The following is a 21,161-nucleotide window of genomic DNA, read 5'->3' as shown; positions in this document are numbered from 1 at the left end:
TGATATGATCTGGCTTTTGTGGGTAGGTAATGAAAGGTAATAAAAGTTTCCACTTGCTGTCTGTAATATTTGCCCTTGAAGATTTTAGGTGACAAATAAGCAATCTAAGTGTTCTAAGGATGCTCTTTCTCTAGGAAAACAAACTTATTCATGTTGACACACCACATGGACAGGGTATAAGAAGACAGAGAAATCTGGCCAGCCTCCAGGTAAATGCTCTTCACCGCCACCACCACTCCTGCTCTTATGAGCCAACACTGACGGCAATTGGTGCTCTAATGCACTGAACACTAATGCATTAGAGCTCTCAAGCCAGAAGCATCTGTGCAAAGCTTTCTTAGATTTCTGACCCATAGAGATTCGGAAAAGTACTAAAATAATTTTTATAATTTTGAACCACTGGGTTTTGGGCATTTTCTTTTATGGAACAATGAATAACAAGAACGACATCATAGAGTCAGAAATAAGACAGCATTTATTAATCTTATTGTTCTCTCATTTAAACATAAGAAAAGGCAACAAATATATGTATGTTTATTGTCTTGTATATATATACATATCTGAATATAGATATATTTACTGTCTTATTTATAAATATATATTTATATATAAATATTTTATATATAAATCTCTCTTCTCTCTTGCTCTCACTATATACACACATATGTATATACACATGTATATATGTGTATACGTATGTATGTGTATATATGTCATTGTATGTGTATATGCGTGTGTGTATATATACATATATATCTTTACACACACACATACACATATCTATAAATATCTGCTTCTATGAATTTGGCCATTTTAGATACCATAGATGAGTGTGTGTGTATATATATATATATAGTTATATATATACACACACACATAGATACCATATATGTGTATATATTTAGTTATATATATACATACTCGTACACTTACACACACATACATATACACATATATAAGTGTATATACATATGTGTGTCTATAGAGGGAGCAAGAGAGAGGAGGGAGAGAGAGATTAGACATAAACATCTTACTGCTTTCAGAATTTCTAATATTTTTACCTGGAAAATCCAAAAAAAATGAACCAGAAATAAAACTATTAAAATAAAAAAGAAGTTAGTGAGATTGCCAGATATAAGAAATTAAATAAATGTATATTAATCAGTGTCAATTTTCATAATTAAAAACCTTATCACAGGATATAATGAAAAAATTGCTTTTCAATATAACAATACAATTGACAGAATATTTCAAAATAAATTAACAACAAATAAATAAGAATTGTAGTGAGATAACATATCACCGAAGACATAAAATAAGACCTAAATCAATGGAAAAATAAAACATCTTTCTAAAAGTTAAGCTCCAATAATTTGATGATGTTCATCCTTAACAAATTAATGTAATTCTTCAATGTAAACTGATAATGAGATCATTTCATTCATTTGGGTTAATGAAGGCATGAACATAGAAATATTTATAAGTAGAATAATGTGGATAGGCTTTCCCTAATAAAATTCAAATCATCCTCCTATATTTTAAAGTTAGAGCTAATTTTTAAAAGACAGATTCTGTCCAGGAAACTTCACATTTGACCAAAATTGTTACAAAGTTCAGCTGGAAGTTTCCTTCTTTCTTTGTTCTTTCCCCAATTCCACTGGCAGCCCTCCGCAAGGACCCCTGTAAGACAAAGTTCAAAATGGCTTCCCTGTGGACTGAGAGCGCCCACAGGGCTTTTCCCCCTGCTTCCTCTACCCCTATATTTTGCTCGCATCTCTAAATTCATCTGAGCTTCAGATAAGGTCAAATCCTTCTCCTGTGATCTGGACCTTCAGGTTCCCAAGTAAGAATGTTTGTTTGGGGGTCGATGTTCCTTCTTTCACCCTTTGGGGATGCAGTTCTCGACTGTCACGGTATAAAGTTTTAAACTGAATTTTTTCTTTTCTTATTGATGCAGGAGTTTTTCCTCCTTAGTTCAGCTAAATCTAGGTTCTTGTATCACAACCAGGAAATAATTAGGCACGCAGACCCATTAAGGGTGAGGAGGCTGGAATTTATTAAGTGAAAGTGAGAGGTGACAGCATGCTGGCAGTCCTCACAGCCCTTGCTCGCTCTCCACGCCTCCTCTGCCTGGGCTCCCACTTTGGTGGCACTTGAGAGCCCTTCAGCCCACCGCTGCACTGTGGGAGCCCCTTTCTGCGCTGGCCAAGGCGGGAGCCGGCTCCCTCAGCTTGCAGGGAGGTGTAGAGGGAGAGGCGCGAGCGGGAACCGGGGCTGAGCCCGGCGCTTGCAGGCCGGCTGGAGTTCCCGGTAGGCGTGGGCTTGGCGGGCCCCGCACTCGGAGCAGCCGGCCGGCCCTGCCGGCCTTGGGCAGTGAGGGGCTTAGCACCCAGGCCACCGGCTGCGGAGAGTGTACTGGGTCCCCCAGCAGTGCCGACCCACCGGCACTGCACTCGATTTCTCACCCGACCTTAGCTGCCTTCCCGCGGCGCAGGGCTCGGGACCTGCAGCCCGCCATGCCTGAGCCTCCCACCCGCTTCAGGGGCTCCTGTGCGGCCCAAGCCTCCGCGACGAGCGCCACCCCCTGCTCCACAGCGCCCAGTCCCATCAACCACCCAAGGGCTGAGGAGTGCGAGCGCGCGGCACGGGACTGGCGGGCAGCTCCACCTGCAGCCCCGGTGCAGGATCCACTGGGTGAAGCCAGACGGGCTTCTGAGTCTGGTGGAGATGTGGAGAACCTTTATGTCTAGCTCAGGGATGGTAAATGCACCAATCAGCGCCCTGTCGAAACAGACCACTGGGCTCTACCAATCAGCAGGACATGGGTGGGGCCAGATAAGAGAATAAAAGCAGGCTGCCAGAGCCGGCAGTGGTAACCAGCTCGGGTCCCCTTCCACACTGTGGAAGCTTTGCTCTTTCGCTCTTGGCAATAAAGCTTGCTACTGCTCACTCTTTGGGTCCACACTGCTTTTATGAGCTGTAACACTCACCGCGAAGGTCTGCAGCTTCACTCCTGAAGCCGGGGAGAGACCACGAACCCACCAGAAGGAGGAAACTCCGAACACATCTGAACATCGGAAGGAACAAACTCGGGACACGCCGCCTTTAGAACTGTAACACTCACCGCGAGGGCCCGCGGCTTCATTCTTGAAGTAAGTGAGACCAAAAACCCACCAATTCCGGACACAAAAGGAAATCTCTCAGCCTGCACAAAGGCTCCCAACTCACAAATTGAATACCGCAGCCCCAACAAATAAGTTGAAGAGAGCAGGATCGTCTCCTGCAAAAGATATAGATTTCTGGTGGCTCCACCGCATTCCCCTAGTGCATGTGGGCTTCCAGCATGCTGAGAGGATGCCCAGGCAAGCTCCCTGTACAGGTTCTCTTATCTGCACAAAACATCTGGTGTTAAACACTTGTGGAGCTGGTCAGAGATTCTCCGGAAACGCTTCCCTATCTGCCTAGGCATTTGGCTGTCTCCTGCCCCTATCATTATTATTGTATCCATTCATTATGTCTTTCTGCCTGGATGTCAACCACCAGATTTCTATAATGACAATTCACAAATGTTTAAATTACTTCTAGTACTCTTTAATTGACTAATACATGTAGAATTCTTAAATACCAATAGCTCTTTTGTTACTTATTAGGTGAAATAGAATCCTTAGATTATTTCTCTTAAATTTATCAAAGTGAAACTTTGTACTGACAGTTTAAAAACAAAAGGACATCTTATTCTAACTAAATGTGTAATTTAACAGAAAACCAAATTTACAAGAATATCTTGAAAGCAAATGTAAAAGAAAAATAAGCATAAGAAAATTGTTTTCAAGAGGTTCAGAAATAGAATAAAAAGAAATGTAATCTTATTTTTATTTCCATTTTTAAAGAAACTAAAATTTTAAGGCACTTGTTGATTTTCAGAAAATTGTGAAAATAATGGGGAGGCTCTATATACTCAACATCTAGTTTCATGTACTATGACTATCTTATGATAGTATGGTATGTTTCATACAATTAAAGAACCTATATTGACATAATACTATTAACTAAAATCTATAGCTTTTTCAGATTTATTTTTCTTTTAACTTTTTTTTTTTTTACTTTATCATTTTACTTTAACTGTTCCAAGCTTCAATCCAGGTTACTGTATTGCATTTAGTAATTATATCTCCTTAGGCACCTCTTGGCTATGACAGTTTTTTAGACTTTCCTTGTTTTTCATGACCTTGACAGTTTTAAGAAGTACTTTTCAGGCATTTTGTAGAATGTGCTTCAATTGGGAATTTTTCTGATATTTTGCTCAGAAAAACTATGGGTTTTGAAGAGAACTACCACAGAGATCAAGTGCTATTTTCATCAAGTCTTATCAAAGGTACAAACTATCAACCGTATTTATGTTGATGTGTTGGTGTGGACCTTGATCATGTGGCTCAGATAGTGTTTGCAGGTTTTTTTTTGCGGCAACATTGTTCTTTTCTTCCTTCTTTCCACACTGTACTCCTTGAAAAGCAATCCCTATGCCTACAATTAAGGATAGAGAGGCTCCCTCACCTTAAGAGAAGAGTATCCACGTATTTTGTTATCTTCCAAAGGAGATTTGTCTTTTATTCTCCATTTACTTATTTATTAAACAATTTATGTTTGTATTAACTAACATATTTATTTTATACTTTGGGTCGTAATCAAATACCACTTTGTGAAATTGTTTCAGTTTTGTGCATTGGGAATTCTTTCACTTTGCTCTTGTGTTCCTTTGACATACGTTATTCGATCTGTGTGTGTGTGTGTGTCTGATTTATGAATACTGCCTTACTTTCTGATACTATAAGATACTCTAGGCTGGGTGTGGTGGCTCACACCTCTAATCCCAGTACTTTGGAAGGCCAAGGTGGGTGGATTACCTGAGGTCAGGAGTTTGACACCAGCCAGCCCAACATGGTGAAAGCCCTTCTCTACTAAAAATACAAAAATTACCCAGGCGTGGTGGTGGGTGCCCATAATCCCAGCTACTCGGGAGGCTGAGATGGGAGAATCGCTTGAACCCGAGAGGCAGAGGTTGCAGTGAGCTGAGATCGCGCCATTGCACTCCAGCCTGAGTGACAAGAAACTTGTATCAAAAAAAAAAAAAAAAAAAAAAAGATACTCCGGGCTCATCTTGTATCTTTCCTGCCTCAGTCCTGAGATTAGCCTTTCTCCAATCCCTGGCTCTTTTTCATAAAGAATGGTATTGGAAGCCAAAGTCTTGGTGCTAGATGTGTGTGTTTTACTGGATTATCATTGATTCCCATTGCTCTAAGTTGACAGAACAAGGAAATATGTGTGTATACTGGCCTGTGTATATACACATAATTATAAACATTTTTATGTGTTACCCTTTGTAACTGTATGAATCTAAAAATGACTTTATAATGAGGTCTTCAAATCTACTAAATCACCACATGGATCACTCTACATTCTTACCCTTGCTTATTTGTAAACTCCCATTCCAATAGCAAGAAACCTGGCTTCCACCACCTGCTGTTTATTTAAGCGTTCAACTGCAGAATATGTATAGCAGTATCAGTATTGTTAAGCTGTACCTAGGTGAAATAAAACTTCATTAACTAGAATACAATGCTATGTAGACCTCTCCATTCATTTTTAATGTTATTTAGGTAAGCAAATCTTCTTCCTACTCTCATGGATGAGGTTGTTTTATACATTTTGCCACATTTTGCATCACATCCTGATACTCTCCAGACCTAATTTTTTCTTTAATTTGCACATGTATGGTTTCTATCTTCACAATGTAAAGTTGTATGGATTTTGAAAAATGCACAGTGTCATGTATCCACAATTACAATCTCGTACAGACTATCTTAACCCCTCTTAAAAATCCTCTCTGCTACACCTTTTCAATCCTCTCTCTCCTCTCTGTGCACTCCTGGAAACTGTTGATCCCTTTACCATTGCTATAGTTTTGCCTTTTCGAGAATGTCATAAATTGAAATCACACAGTATGTAGACTTTTCTGACTGACTTCTTTCACTTAGTAATATGCATATAATGTTCTTCTCTGTGTATGTATGTACTATAGCTTGTTTATTCTTTCACCTATTGATGGGCATCTTAGTTGCTTTGTTTTTAGCAATTATGAATAAAAATTCTATAAACATTCATGTGCAGATTTTTTGTGAAGATAAATTTTCCAATAATTTGGGTAAATTTCTAAGAGACTGATTACTGAATTATATGGGAAGACTATGCTTATCTTTGTAAGAAACTGCCAAACTGCCTTTCAAAGTGGCTATGTCATTTTGCATTTATATTAGTCCCTTCTCACACTACTATAAAGATACTACCTGAGACTGCGTAATTGATAAAGAAAAGAGGTTTCATTGACTCACAGTTTCACATGGCTGGGGACACCTCAGAAAGCTTACAATTTTGGCAGAAGGTGAGGGGGAAGCAGACACCTTCATCACAAGGTGGCAGGAGAGCGAGAATGAAGGGGATCACACTAAACAGATCAACAGAATTCTATCAAAAGAACAGTAAATGGGAAGTCCACTCCCATGATTCAATCACCTCCCACCAGGCCACTTCCTCAACATGTAGGGATTACAATTTGGGATGAGATCTGGGTGGGCCCACAGAGCCAAGCCATATTATTCTGCCCCTGTGCCCTCCCAAATCTCATGTCTTTCTCACATTTCAAAACCATCATGCCTTACTTGCTTTGTGTTTGTTTATTTGCTTCTATTAATGGTAATTCCTTGTATGATAACATTTCTTGCCTTGATAGAATACTTATTAACTTAACTATTTATGTATATATAAATATAGAGTTATGCAGCTACATACATAGGTATGCAAATCCATCTACAGTCTCAGTCCTGCAATGTCTACATTCATATTTACATTTTCTGAAATTAATAAGGTCCAATTTTCTGCTAAATGAATGAATAAGTGACTGATAATAATCATGACTTAGAGATAAAAAAATCACATCAAATCAAAGCTTTTATTTGTTATTTAATATGTTATTAACTCCTAAGATTTTGACGTCTTGTAGAATAACAGGAACTGCAAGAGTAGTAATACTGGTCTATGAGTCTTATGTATTTTGTGAAGTAAATTATTAAAAAAAAACCCTGCAAATAGCAAACAACTATTTTTCAACAATGGAAAGTTAATGTTTTATGTTTATTCACCTATTTTCTTTTATGCATGGTGTAGAAGTATTATTCATTTGTATAAAATAGCTTTAGCTCCATTGTCAAAGTTTTAAATAATGCAGTTATTATAAACTACTTCATTATCTTCTTAAATTATTTTCTTTTCTGATATGAAGTCCTGATTAAATCACAAACAGTACAATTGCTTTCTCTAGTCATAGACTTGCAAACATTCATATTTCACAAAAGTATTCTATTTGTTACCAAAAGGTATGGATATGTGGTTTAAGATTGCTCAAGGAAAAATGTTAACTTTTACTGACAAAACAACTAAGTGTGCTTGCCCAGTTGATGGCTGATTAATAAAGTCATCTTGATATGCAAAGGCCAATCTTTAATATATAGATCGAATTGATATACCACAAATAAAAATGATTATTGTCTTAAAGAGTAAAACTAGCATAGATATTTATATATATATATATTTATATATACATATATATATGGTGTTTGCAGAGAACTTCATTAAAATGGAAATTGGATTTTCATTGAGAGTAGAAAAAATAATAATTTCAGGCAAATTCTTTGTTGCATGTATCTGTGATGTGTGTTTGCAGCATTATTTTAGCTACATAATTGGTTTTCTTCTGAAGTCAAAGGTCCCAATTTTCCTTCAGTAAAAAGCAAATAAAAATATACATATATTATTGAGAGTTGTGAAAAACAAATGCATGTAGCATACATGTTGTATGCATGTTGTACGTATGTAGTATTCATGTGGCATTCATGCTCTATACATGTTGCATATATGGAGAATGAATGTAGCATTCATATAGTATGCATGTAGTGTGCATGTAGTAAACACATAGTATGCATGTAGTATGCATGCTATATGCATGTAGGATACATTTCAAATATACTATTCATGTAGGGTACATGTAGTATACATGTCCTTTGTGTGTAGAAACAAGCGTGCATATAGTAAACACGTAGTATACATGTATGCATGTAGGATACATTTCAAATATACTATGCGTGAAGTGTACATGTAGTATACATGTCCTTTGTGTGTAGAAACAAGCGTGCATATAGTAAACACATAGTATACACATAGTATACACGTGGCATGTGCACACTATGCATGTAATTTGCTTGTTGCATACATGTTACGTTTGTGGCATGTATATGACGTATATGTACTATGCATGTTTCTGTAAATAAAATATCTTATATTTGTTAATTTTTCTACCATTATTTAAATAATCATATTAAGTCTCCTTTCACCTATTTTAAGGAATAATAATTATATATTCCGAATTACACGTTTTTAATGCAACTCACCTGGTCATGGCCATTAGATTATTAATGGATAATTAGACATTATACATTAACTACTCCCTAATAGTTTGTTAGAGATTTGTGCAGCTGGAGATGGTCAAGTTCAATAGTGGCTCATAAAAAGCAGGTAGAAAAATTATTCATTCAGGGTCATCTCTGAAAAAAGGGACCAGTAATCTTATCAGTTCAGGGACTGTGAAAAGACATTCTGTCTTCAGTATTAACAGAGTGAACAGAATAGACACGTTCCCAATAAATATTTCTTGAATAGATGAATAAAATGAGATGTATACACTGATGCATACAATTTGAGGTTCTGGAACAACGACCATGCCTTACTTCATTTATAAAAGCAGAAATACTCTAGGCTGAAGGTCAGAAAAAAGATTGCACACTAATAATAATCTGGCATTACTAGACCCAAAGTCTTTTTCTTTTTTTTTTTTCTTTTAAATTTTGGGAAACATGTTCCGAATGTGAAGGTTTGTTACATAGGTATACATGTGCCATGGTGGTTTGCTGCACCTATCAACCTGTCATCTAGGTTTTAAGCTCCATATGCATTAGGTGTTTGTCCTAATGCTCTCCATCCCCTTGCCCCCCACTCCCCAAGAGGCCTTGGTGTGTGATGTTCCCGCCCTATGTCCATGTGTTCTCACTCTTAAACTCCCACTTATGAGTGAGAACTTTCGGTGTTTGGTTTTCTTTCCTGTGTTAGTTTGCTGAGGATGATGGTTTCCAGCTTTATCCATGTCCCTGCAAAGAACATGAAACCATTATTTTTTACGGCTGCATAGTATTCCAGGGTGTATATATGCTACGTTTTCTTTATCCAGTCTATCATTGATAGGCATTTGGGTTTGTTCCAAGTCTTTGTTATTGTAAATAGTGCTGCAATAAACATACGTGTGCATGTGTTTTTAGAGTAGAATGATTTACAATCCTTTGGGTATATACCCAGTAATGGGATTGCTGAGTCAAATGGTATTTCTGGTTCTAGATCCTTGAGGAATTGCCATACTGTCTTCCACAATGGTTGAACTAATTTACACTCCCACCATCAGTGCAAAAGCATTCTTATTTCTCTGCATCCTTGCTAGCACCTGTTGTTTCCAGACTTTTTAATGATCACCATTCTAACTGGCATGAGATAGTATCTCATCGTGGTTTTGATTTGCATTTCTCTAATGACCAGTGATGATGAGCTTTTTTTCATATGTTTGTTGGCAACATAAAATGTCCTCTTTTGAGAACTGTCTCTTCAACCACTTTTTGATGTGGTTGTTTGTTTTTTTTTTCTTTTACATTAGTTTAAGTTCTTTGTAGATTTGGCATATCAGACCTTTGTCAGATGGATAGATTGCAAAAATTTTCTTCCATTTTGTAAGTTGCCTGTTCACTCTGATGATAGTTTCTTTTGCTGAGCAGAAGCTCTTTAGTTTAACTAGATCCCATTTGTCAATTTTGGCTTTTATTGCCATTGCTTTTGGTGTTTTAGTCATGAAGTGTTTGCCCATGCCTATGTCCTGAATGGTATTGCCTATGTTTTCTTCTAGGGTTTTTATGGTTTTAGGTTTTATGTGTATTTAATCCATCTTGAGTTAATTTTTGTATAAGGTGTAAGGAAGGGGTCCAGTTTCTGTTTTCTGCATATGGCTAGCCAGTTTTCCTAGCTCCACTTATTAAATAGATAATCCTTTCCACATTGCTTGTTTTTGTCAGGTTTGTCAAATATTATGTAATTGTAGATGTGTGGTGTTATTTCTGAGGCCTCTGTTCTGTTCCATTGGTCTGTATATCTGTTTTGATACCAGTACCGTGCTGTTTTGGTTACTATAGCCTTGTAGTATAGTTTGAAGTCAGGTACTGTGATGCCTCAGCTTTGTTCTTTTTGCTTTGGATTGTCTTGGCTATATAGGCTCATTTTTGGTTCCATATGAAATTTAAAATAGTTTTTTCTGGTTCTGTGAAGAAAGTCAATGGTAGCTTGATGGGAATAGCATTGAATCTATAAATTACTTTGGCAGTGTGGCTATTTTCACCAAGTTGACTCTTCCTATCCATGAACATGGATTTTTTTTTTTAGTTTCCATTTGTTTGTGTCCTCTCTTAGTTCGTTGAGCAGTGGTTTGTAGTTCTCCTTGAAGAGGTCCTTTCACATCCTTGTAAGTTGTATTCCTAGGTATTTTCCTTTCTTTGTAGCAATTGTGAATGGGAGTTCACTCATGATTTGGCTCTCTGTTTGTCTATTATTGGTGTATAGCAATGCCTGTGATTTTTGCACATTGATTTTGTATCCTGTGACTTTGCTGAAATTTTTTATCAGCTTAAGGAGTTTTGGGGCTGAGATGATGGGGTTTTCCAAATATACAATCATGTCACCTGCAGAGACAATTTGACTTCCTCTCTTCCTATTTGAATACACTTTATTTCTTTCTCTTGCCTGATTACTCTGGCCAGAACTTCCAATACTATGTTGAATAGGAGTGATGAGAGAGGGCATCCTTGCCTCGTGCCAGTTTTCAAAAGGAATTCTTGCAGCTTTTCTCCATGAGTTCAATTGTTTTAATTTTTAGCTGCCACAAGTATCTGAGAATTTGTGAAGTTTTTCTTTCTGTGCCTGTCTTATTTTATTTAACATAATTTCCTCCAGTTCCATCCATGCTGTTGCAAATAACAGGATTTCATTCTTTTAATGGCTGACTAGTACTCCGTTGTGTGTCTGTACCACAGTTTTTTTAATCCATTCATCTGTCGATGGACATTTACGTTGCTGCCAAATCTTGACTGTTGTGAGTGGTGTTGCAATAAATATGAGAATGTAGATGTCTCTTCGATACAAAATTTTCTTTCTTCTCAGTACATACCTAGTAGTGGAATTTCTGGATCATATGGTAGATCTAATTTTAGTTTTTGTGGAATCTCTAAACTGTTCTTCACAGTGATTGTATTAATTTACATTCCCACCAAAACTGTTCAAGATTTCCCTTTTCTCAACTTCCTCATGTGTTATTGCCTGTCTTTTATATAAAAGTCATTTTAACTGGGGTGAGATATTTCACTGTAGGATTGATTTGCATTTCTCTGATGATCAATTTTTTTTTATGTTTTTACATATCTGTTTTCCATCTGTAGGTCTTCTTTTGAGAAATGTCCATTCAGATCTTTTGCCTATTTTTAATTGAATTATTATATTTTTCCTATTGAATTGTTTGAGCTCCTTTTATATTCTGGCTATTAATCCCTTTCCAGGGGGAGAGTTTGCACATATTTTCTCCCATTCTGAGATTGTTTCTTCACTTTGTTGATTGCTTCCTTTGCTATGCAGAAGCTTTAACTTGATGCAATGCCATTTATCCACTTTTGCTTTTGTTACCTGTACTTGTTGGGTGTTACTAAAAGAATTTTCACCCAGCCCAATGTTCTGGAGAGTTTCCCAGTGTTTTCTTTCACTAGTTTCATAGTTTGAGGAACTTGAGTTAAGATTCAATTCATTTTGATATGATTATTGTATATGATGAGAGATAGGGATCTAGTTTCATTCTTCTGAATATGTATATCCAGTTTTCCCAGCACCATTTATAGAGAGACTGTATTGTCCCTAATGTGTGTTTTTGATACTTTTGTCAAAAATGATTCACTGTGAATGTGTGAATTGATTACTGGGTTATCTCTTCTGTTCCATTGGTCTATGTGTGAATTTTTATGCCAGTACTATACTTTTTGGCTATTATAGCTCTATGGTATAATTTGAAGTCAAATAATGGGAATTCCCCCAGTTTTGTCCATTTTGCTCAGGACAGCTTTGGCCATTCTGGGTCTTTTGTGGCTCCATATAAATTTTAGGAATGTTTTTTCTATTTCTGTGGTATTTCTTATTTCACTGGTATTTTGATAGGGATTGCATCGAATCTGTAGATTGCTTTGAAGAGTATGGATTTTTTAACAATATTGATTCTTCCAACTTATGAACATGAAACAGCTTTCCATTTACTTGTGTTCTTTTCAATTTTTTGCATCAATGTTTTAGAGTTTTTAATTGTAGAAAACTTTCACGTATTTGGTTAAGTTACCTGCTAAGTATTCTATTTTATTTTTAGCTACTCTAAATTCTATACTTTCTTGATTTCTTTTTCAGATTGTTCCCTGCTGTCATATAGAAGTGCTACTAATTTTTGTATGTTGATTTTATATCCTGAAACTTTACTGAATGTGGTTATCAGTTCTAATCGTTTTTTAGTGGTGTCTTTAGGTTTTTCCAAATATAAGATAATATCATCTGCAAACAAGGGTAATTTGATTGTCTCCTTTCCAATTTGAAAGCTCTTTGTATCTTTCTCTTGTCCAATTGCTCCAGCTAGGACTTCCAGGGCTATGTTGAATAACAGTGGTGAAAGTGGGCATCCTTGTCTTTTGTCAGATCTTAGAGGAAAGGTTTATAGTTTTTCCCATTCTGTATGATATTAACTGTGGGTCTGTTCTATATGGCTTTTATTGGGTTGAGGTATGTTCCTTCTATACCCAATTATTTATTTATTTTTTTTGAGGTGGCATTTTGCTCATGCTGCCCAGGCTGAAGTGCAATGGAGTGATCTCTGCTCACCGCAACCTCCGCCTCCCAGACTCAAGCGATTCTCCTGCCCCAGCCTCCCAAGTAGTTGGGATTACAGGCATGTGCCACCATGCCAGGCTAATTTTTTTTTTTTTTTTTTTTGTAGAGACGGTGTTTCTTCCATGTTGGTCAGGCTGGTCTCGAACTCCCAACCTCAGGCGATTCCCCTGCCTTGGCCTCCCAAAGTTCTGGGATTACAGGCATGAGCCACCATGCCCAGCCTATACACAGATTTTTAGGGCTACTTTTTATAATGAAAGGATGTTGAATTTTATCAAATGCTTTTTTCAGCATCAATTAAAATGATCATATGATTTTTGTCCTTCATTCAGTTGATATGATGTATTACACTGATTGATTTGAGTATGTTGAACCATCCTTGTAGTCCTGGGAAACAACCCCACTTGGTCACAATGAATGATCTTTGTAATGTGCTGGAGAATTTGGTCTGATAGTATTATGTTGAGGATTTTTGTATCGATGTTCAACAGGGGTATTGTCATGTGTTTTATTTATTTATTTTTTTGGTGTGTCTTTTCTAGTTTTTGGTATCAAGGTAATAGCAGCTTATAGAATGAATTTGGAAGTACTCTGTCCTCCTCTACTTTTTAGAACAGTTTGAGAAGGATGGGTAATCATTTTTCTTTAAATGTTTGGTAGAATTCAGCAGTGAAGCCATCAGGTCCTGGGCTTTTCTTTGCTAGGAGAGTTTTTATTATAGCTTTGATCTTGTTACTGGTTATTGGTCTGTTCAAGTTTTTGATTTCTTTCTGGTTCAATCTTGGTAAATTGTATGTGTCTACAGATTTATCCATTTCTTCTAGGTTTTCCAATTATTGGTATATAGTTGCTTATGGTGGCCTCTATTGACCCTTTGGATTTCTGTGTTATTGGTTCTAATGTCTCCTTTTTCATCTTTGCTTTATTTCTTTGGGTCTTCTCTCTTTTAAATAAGAAATATCTGAGACTTTTAAAACCCTACTGTGAAGTGAAGCATGGAGATTTAGTAAAAATAAAGTCCCATTGTGGGGCTCTGAGGCGGGCAGGCTGGGAAGTATTGCAGATGTTGAATTTATGGGGCAGAGATATTTCTTTCATTTTAATGGGACTAGTTTTAGATGATGGTGTTTAACAAAGATTTATTTATTATTTATTAGATGCCACAGTCATGTGAATGGAATGTGAGAATACCTTTGAACAGACAAACTTAATCCCACTCATCTGGAATCTATCACATGGTGAAGTGATGACAAAGTTGCTTAGTGTTACAATGAAATACAGTGTTTCACACAGCATGTGGTAGAGGAATTCAGCCAGTCTCAGTGTTCATGAATGTCTTCTCTTACACAATGTGGAGCATGATAATTATAGTTAATAATATTATATACCACAAATTTCCAAAAGGGTATTTTTCAAGTGCTTTTACCACACACACACACACACACACACACACACAGACACACACATAGAAACTATGTGAAAAGATGAATATGTTAATTTGCTTGACTCTAATAATCATTTCACAGTGCATGTAGATATCACAACATCATTTTGTACACAGTAAGTGTATACAATAAAAAAAGAAATAGTTACATTAAGTTGAGGTTAACCAGGCAAAAAATTGAGAGTGGGGCTAACATTTCAGGCATCTTGTTAACCTCTATAGGTAGAAAATGTGTTCTTCAGAGACCTCAGAGAAAATCAATATAGATAAAGAGAACATGTTGGATGGTGAGGTGTTGAAAAAATGGAATGAAGGAGTACTTAAAAGTGGTAAGATAGAAAAGTTATTTAGTGTCCAGATAATTTAAGAATTCCTGAGCCAGGTAAGCTATTAAGACAGCATTTTAAATGTCGTAGAAAAGAAAAACAAAACAAAACAAAGGTTTTGTTTTGTTTTGTTTAGACAGAATCTTACTCTGTCGCCCAGGCTGGAGTGCAGTGGCACGATCTCGGCTCACTGCAGCCTCCACCACTCAGCAATTCTCCTGCCTCAGCCTCCTAAGTAGCTGGGATTACAGGCACCAGCCACCACGCCCAGCTAATTTGTGTAATTTAGTAGAGATGGGTTTCATCATGTTGGCCAGGCTGATCTCAAACCCCTGACCTCGTGATCCGCCAGCTTCGGCCTCCCAAAGTGCTGGGATTACAAGCACAAGCCACCGCGCCTGGCCATAAAATAAGATTTTAAAGCAAGTGGTATGATATGCTTTGATGCGTATATGCAAAAGATCACAATAGTAAATTAATGGTAGTGGTGAAAGTGAGAGAAGCAAGACTGAAAATCAAAAGCCAAATAGCAAGATGATATTACAGAAAGTTAGGCATAAAATGTGAGCCTTATAAGAGTTTTAGCATTTAGCATAGAAAGTTGTAGAAGTTTTCAGAGAAGATAGGGAATTAAAACTGATAGCAATGGTGGTAATTTGAAAGAATAATCGAGAGTTCTGTGAAAATGGCTTATGTTTTTTAAGTGACATACTTCGAAATACTCTTCTGGGAAGAGGGCAGACCTCTGTAGTTCTTATAATAAATAGTTCATATAATAAAATGCAGAAGAGTTCGTCTTGGTGAACTAATATGCATGCGATTTACTTTGACTGACCCAGTTCATTCAGTTTGTTTTTAGAAAACATATATCCAAATTTCTTGCTTGGAGATAAATATCTTTTTTTTTTTTTTTAATTGAGATGGAGTCTCGCTCTGTCACCCAGGCTGTTTACATCCTAGGTCTCATTCCTACAACCTGTTGTATTACATATTTCTTTTTTTTTTTTTTTTTTTTTTTTTTTTGAGATGGAGTCTTGCTCTGTAGCCGAGGCTGGAGTGCAGTGGCGCCATCTCGGCTCACTGCAAGCTCTGCCTCCTGGGTTCACGCTATTCTCCTGCCTCAGCCTCCCGAGTAACAGGCGCTGCCACCATGCCTGGCTAATTTTGTATTTTTAGTAGAGAGGGGGTTTCACCTTGTTAACCAGGATGGTCTGGATGTCCTGACCTCGTGATCCGCCCGCCTCGGCCTCCCAAAGTGCTGGGATTACAGGCGTGAGCCACCGCACCCGGCCATATTACATATTTCTAAGACATAAGCCTCTCTTCCATTATGCAAGTGAATTAAGTTCTTCCATTGCTACCCAGGCTCTAGAACTGTTTTAGCTGTATTTTTCTTCATTCTACTTTATAGCTTCTACAACCCTATCTTCTTCTATCTTCACCCATGTAGTGTGGAGACTTCTCTGCTTATTGAAAATCTATTCTCCTCTTTTTATTGTTATCCAGTTAGAAGACAGCATTTTCCATGTTCTTTTGGAACTAGTTTTGGTTACATAACCAAGTTCTGGCCAATACAATTTAAGCAGGATTATTGCGTGGAGTTTCTAGGGAGAGTACTTAAAACAGATGGAGCTTCATTATCTTTTCTCTTATTCTATTTTATTTGTATATTGTTAAATTTATTTTTATCTAACAATTTTTTGCCAGTAATTATTTTCTTTAAACCATATTGTATTTAGGAGTATATTGATTTTCACCATTTTATGGATGAGAGAAAATAGCAGAGTTTCATATTTTGCTTCAGGCTTAACAACTGCTTGAGGTATAGATATTTGGCAGGAGCCACTCTTTTAGGAGGAGCCACCAACTTGGACCATGAGTATGAAGACCATGCCTGAGGGAAAACAAAGGAGCTCATTCCAAGAAGATTTCATCAAGCCCGCACAATCGCAATGGTCTGTAAAACACAGTGAGAAATAATTCTATACCTGTTTTAGGTTACTCACAATGTTGAATGCTAACCAAAGCAATCATGTTTATTATAATTTCATGATTTCTCAAGAACCTTATTTATTGAAAAGGTTTGATGCCTTTTTCACTCACTATTTAATTTTAACTGGGTCTGGGAATAAATATATGTGCATAACTTGCCATTTTGAAGTAGGGCCCCTGTCAGTTAATTTTTACTTAAATTTTCATACAAAATATAACATGTGTAAATATTGTACACATCAAACTCAATGACTTTTCACAGAGTAAACAATTCACACATGTGACCACAACCTAGAACAAGAAATACAATATTTTACCAATGATTCAGAAACCTCTGCTACCTGCTTCTAATTACAACATCCTGTGTTCTCCATGAAGATAGCTATCCTGAAGTCTAACACCATACATAGTTTTGCCTACTTTTGAAATTTATATAATTGGATTTATATATTTATAAGAATCAACCATATAACTATGTGCTTTGTTTATTTTAATTACTGTATGGGATTCCATGAAATTTAACTTTAGGTAAATGTTTGATATGGGAAATAAAATGGTATCACTTAGATTGTATATTAATAACTGTCTTCATTGTCTTGGAGTAGGAGAAGGTTTTCTTGAAAAACAAGGCACTAATGATATAACCACTGCTTTAATTCATAAATAATATGAAATTACAAGCCATATAATATGAATTGAGATTGTAAAAAAGAATACATACACACACACGAAGTGTTTCTACACATTTACAAAAATGCTATCAATTTAGTGGAGTTCATGTTGCTTTATATTCTTGCCAATAGTTGATATTTTTATTCTTTCTACCTATATACTATCTGTCTATCATCTATCTATCACCTATCATGTTCATTCTAGCCTTTCTGAAGGGCATGCAATTTTATCTTGACTTTAATTCACAGTTTGCTTATAAGTAATGATTAGTAACACATTTTCATATGTTGATTGGCCATATAAGCCATTTTCTTCAACATTCTGCTGTGTTACCTTTCTTATAGTAAGTATTCATATGGGTAGAGGTCTGTTTCTGACTCTTTATTGTATGTCTTTCTTCTATTTGCCTAATCTTGCCAAAACAAAACAAACAACAAGATAATCATTGTCTTAATTGCTGTAGATTAATTACAGGTTTTATTATATGGTAGTCTTACTCTTCCAAGTATTTTTAATTTTTGATGTTTTCTTGGTTATTTCTGTACATTTGTATTTCAGTATACATTTAGAATCTCTTTCACAGTTCCTATAAAATTACTACTGGAATTTTACTGTGAGTATATTTAAATTCTTTTGTTATTTAGACAAAATTAATGTACTTTCAATATTTAGTCTTTCAATTCATTAATATGGTTAATTAGTTTATACATTAAGGTTTTCTTTATAGTCTCACAAAAACATAGATTTTTTTATTGTTAAACAGGCTGTTGTGGCATGTCTTCCTAGTTAATTTCAAATGTTTAATTATATTAAATATCTTGTTTATAATTTTATTTTAGAAAGGTGTTTTTCTGATAGACAGAAATAGAGCTGTTGCATATTGAACTTGGAGCCTGTAAACACATTTAAATCATTTATTGATGCTTATAACTTTTCTGTGTGATTTTTTTAAGCTTCCAATAGATAAAAGCATATCATCTTCCATAAAGATAGGTTTAATAAAATCCAATTTATCTAGCTTTTCTTTTATTCTTAGGGATGCTATATATACTTTTACCTACTGGAAGGTCATAATGACATCCCACAATATCGCCATCTAGCAGTATACTTTTTTCTAATTTCTATAACCTGCTATAATAATAAAAATAATTATAATTACAATAATTATTATAACTATTACCACAACTGTTGTTATTTTTGCATAGGCTATACCATCCAATGAAATAATAAAGAGGACCAGGCTATTGGCATACTTATTTTGGAACCTCTAGCTATGAAAAATCTTTTAAAATACAGCCATTAAAAAAACTGCTTTCTACAGGCTATTTTTGGTAGATATACTTAATCAGGTTAACTATGTTCTCATTTATTTCCAGCTTGCAGAGGACTTTTTATTTATTTGTTCCTTTAAACCTATTCCATCCTATCATTTTTCTTCATATTTTGGAATTATTGTATGAATTTTCCACCTTTTGTTTTGTTAATTTGATAAATAACTTTGAAGTTGGATTGTTATATTCACCATGTATTTCAGGAACACATTATATATAATTATAATATATTACTCTTTTTTTATATATACTTTAAGTTCTGGGATTCATGTGCAGAACGTGCAGGTTTCTTACATAAGTATACATATGCCATGGTGGTTTGCTGCACCCATCAACCTGTCATCTACATTAGGTATTTCTCCTAATGCTATTCCACCCCTAGCTCCTCAATCCCCAACAAGCCCTGGTGTGTAGTGTTTCCCTCCCTGTGTCCATGCGTTCTCCTTGCTCAACTCCCAGTTATGAGTAAGAAAATGTGGTGTTTGTTTTCTGTTCCTGTGCTAGTTTGCTGAGAATGATGGTTTCCAGCTTCATCCATGTCCCTGCAAAGGACATGAACTCATTCTTTTTTACGGCTGCATAGTATTCCATGGTGTATATGTGCCACATTTTCTTTGTCCGGTCTATCATTGATGGACATTTGGGTTGGTTCCAAGTTTTTTCTATTGTGAATAGTGCTGCAGTAAACATATGTGTGCATGTGTCTTTAGAGTAGAATGATTTATAATTCTTTGGGTATATACCCAGTAATGGGATTGCTGGGTCAAATGTTATTTCTGGTTCTAGATCCTTGAGGAATTGGCACACTGTCTTCCACAATGGTTGAACTAATTTATACTCCCACCAACAGTGTAAATGTGTTCCTATTTCTCCACATCCTCTCCAGCATCTATGGTTTCCTGACTTTTTAATGATCACATTCTAACTGGCATGAGATGGTATCTCATGGTGGTTTTGATTTGTATTTCTCTAATGACCAGTGATGATGAGCTTTTTTTTCATGTTTGTTGGCCAAATAAATGTCTTATTTTGAGAAGTGTCTGTTCATATTCTTCACCCACTATTTGATATGGTTGATTGTTTTTTTCTTGTAAATTTGTTTATGTTGCTTGTAGATTCTGGATATTAGAGTTCATCAGACGGATAGATTGCAAAAAATTTCTGGCATTCTGTAGGTTGCCTGTTCACCCTGATGATAGTTTATTTTGCTGTGCAGAAGCTCTGCAATTTAATTAGATCCCATTTGTCAATTTTGGCTTTTGTTGCCATTGCTTTTGGTGTTTTAGTCATGAAGTGTTTGCCCATGCCTATGTCCTGAATGGTACTGCCTAGGTTTTCTTCTAGGGTTTTTATGATTTTAGGTCTTATGTTTAAGTCTTTAATCCATCTTGAGTTAATTTTTGTATAAGGTGAAAGAACGAGTCCAGTTTCTGTTTTCTGCATATGACTAGCCAGTTTTCCCAACACCATTTATTCAATAGAGAATCCTTTCCCCATTGCTTGTTTTTGTCAAGTTTGTCAAAGATCAGATGGTTGTAGATGTGTGGGGTTATTTCTGAGGACTCTGTTTTATTCCATTGGTCTGTATATTTGTTTTGGTATCAGTACCATGCTGTTTTGGTTACTACAGTCTTGTAGTATAGTTTGAAGTTTGGCACTGTGATGTCTTAGCTTTGTTCTTTTTGCTTAGAATTGTCTTGGCTATACGGGCTCTTTTTTTGGTTCCATATGAAATTTAAAGTAGTTCTTTCTAATCTGTGAAGGAAGTCAATGGTAACTTGATGGGGACAGCGTTGAATCTGTAAATTACTTTGGGCAGTATGGCAATTTTCACAATATTGATTCTTTTTATCCATGAACATGGTATGTTAACTATCCTAAATATATATGCACCCAATACAGGAGCAACCAGATTCATAAAGCAAGTTCTTAGAGACTTGCAAAAAGACTTAGTCTCTCCACACAATAATACTGGGAGACTTTAACACCCCGCTGTCAATATTAGACAGATCAATGAGACAGAAAATTAACAAGGATATTCAGGACTTGAACTCAGCTCTGGACCAAGCAGACGTAATAGACATCTGCAGAACTCGCCACCTCAAATCAACAGAATATACATTCTTCTCAGCACCACATCACACTTATTCTAAAATTGACCACATAATTGGAAGTAAAACACTCCTCAGCAAATGCAAAAGAATGGAAATCATAACAAGCAGTCTTGCAGACCACAGAGCAATCAAATTAGAACTCAGGTTTAAGAAACTCACTCAAAACCACACG

The sequence above is a fragment of the Symphalangus syndactylus genome, chromosome 19 (genome assembly GCF_028878055.3).
Source record: "Symphalangus syndactylus isolate Jambi chromosome 19, NHGRI_mSymSyn1-v2.1_pri, whole genome shotgun sequence".
In the NCBI taxonomy this organism is placed as follows: Eukaryota; Metazoa; Chordata; class Mammalia; order Primates; family Hylobatidae; genus Symphalangus; species Symphalangus syndactylus.
Note: the sequence above shows the minus strand (reverse complement) of the source record.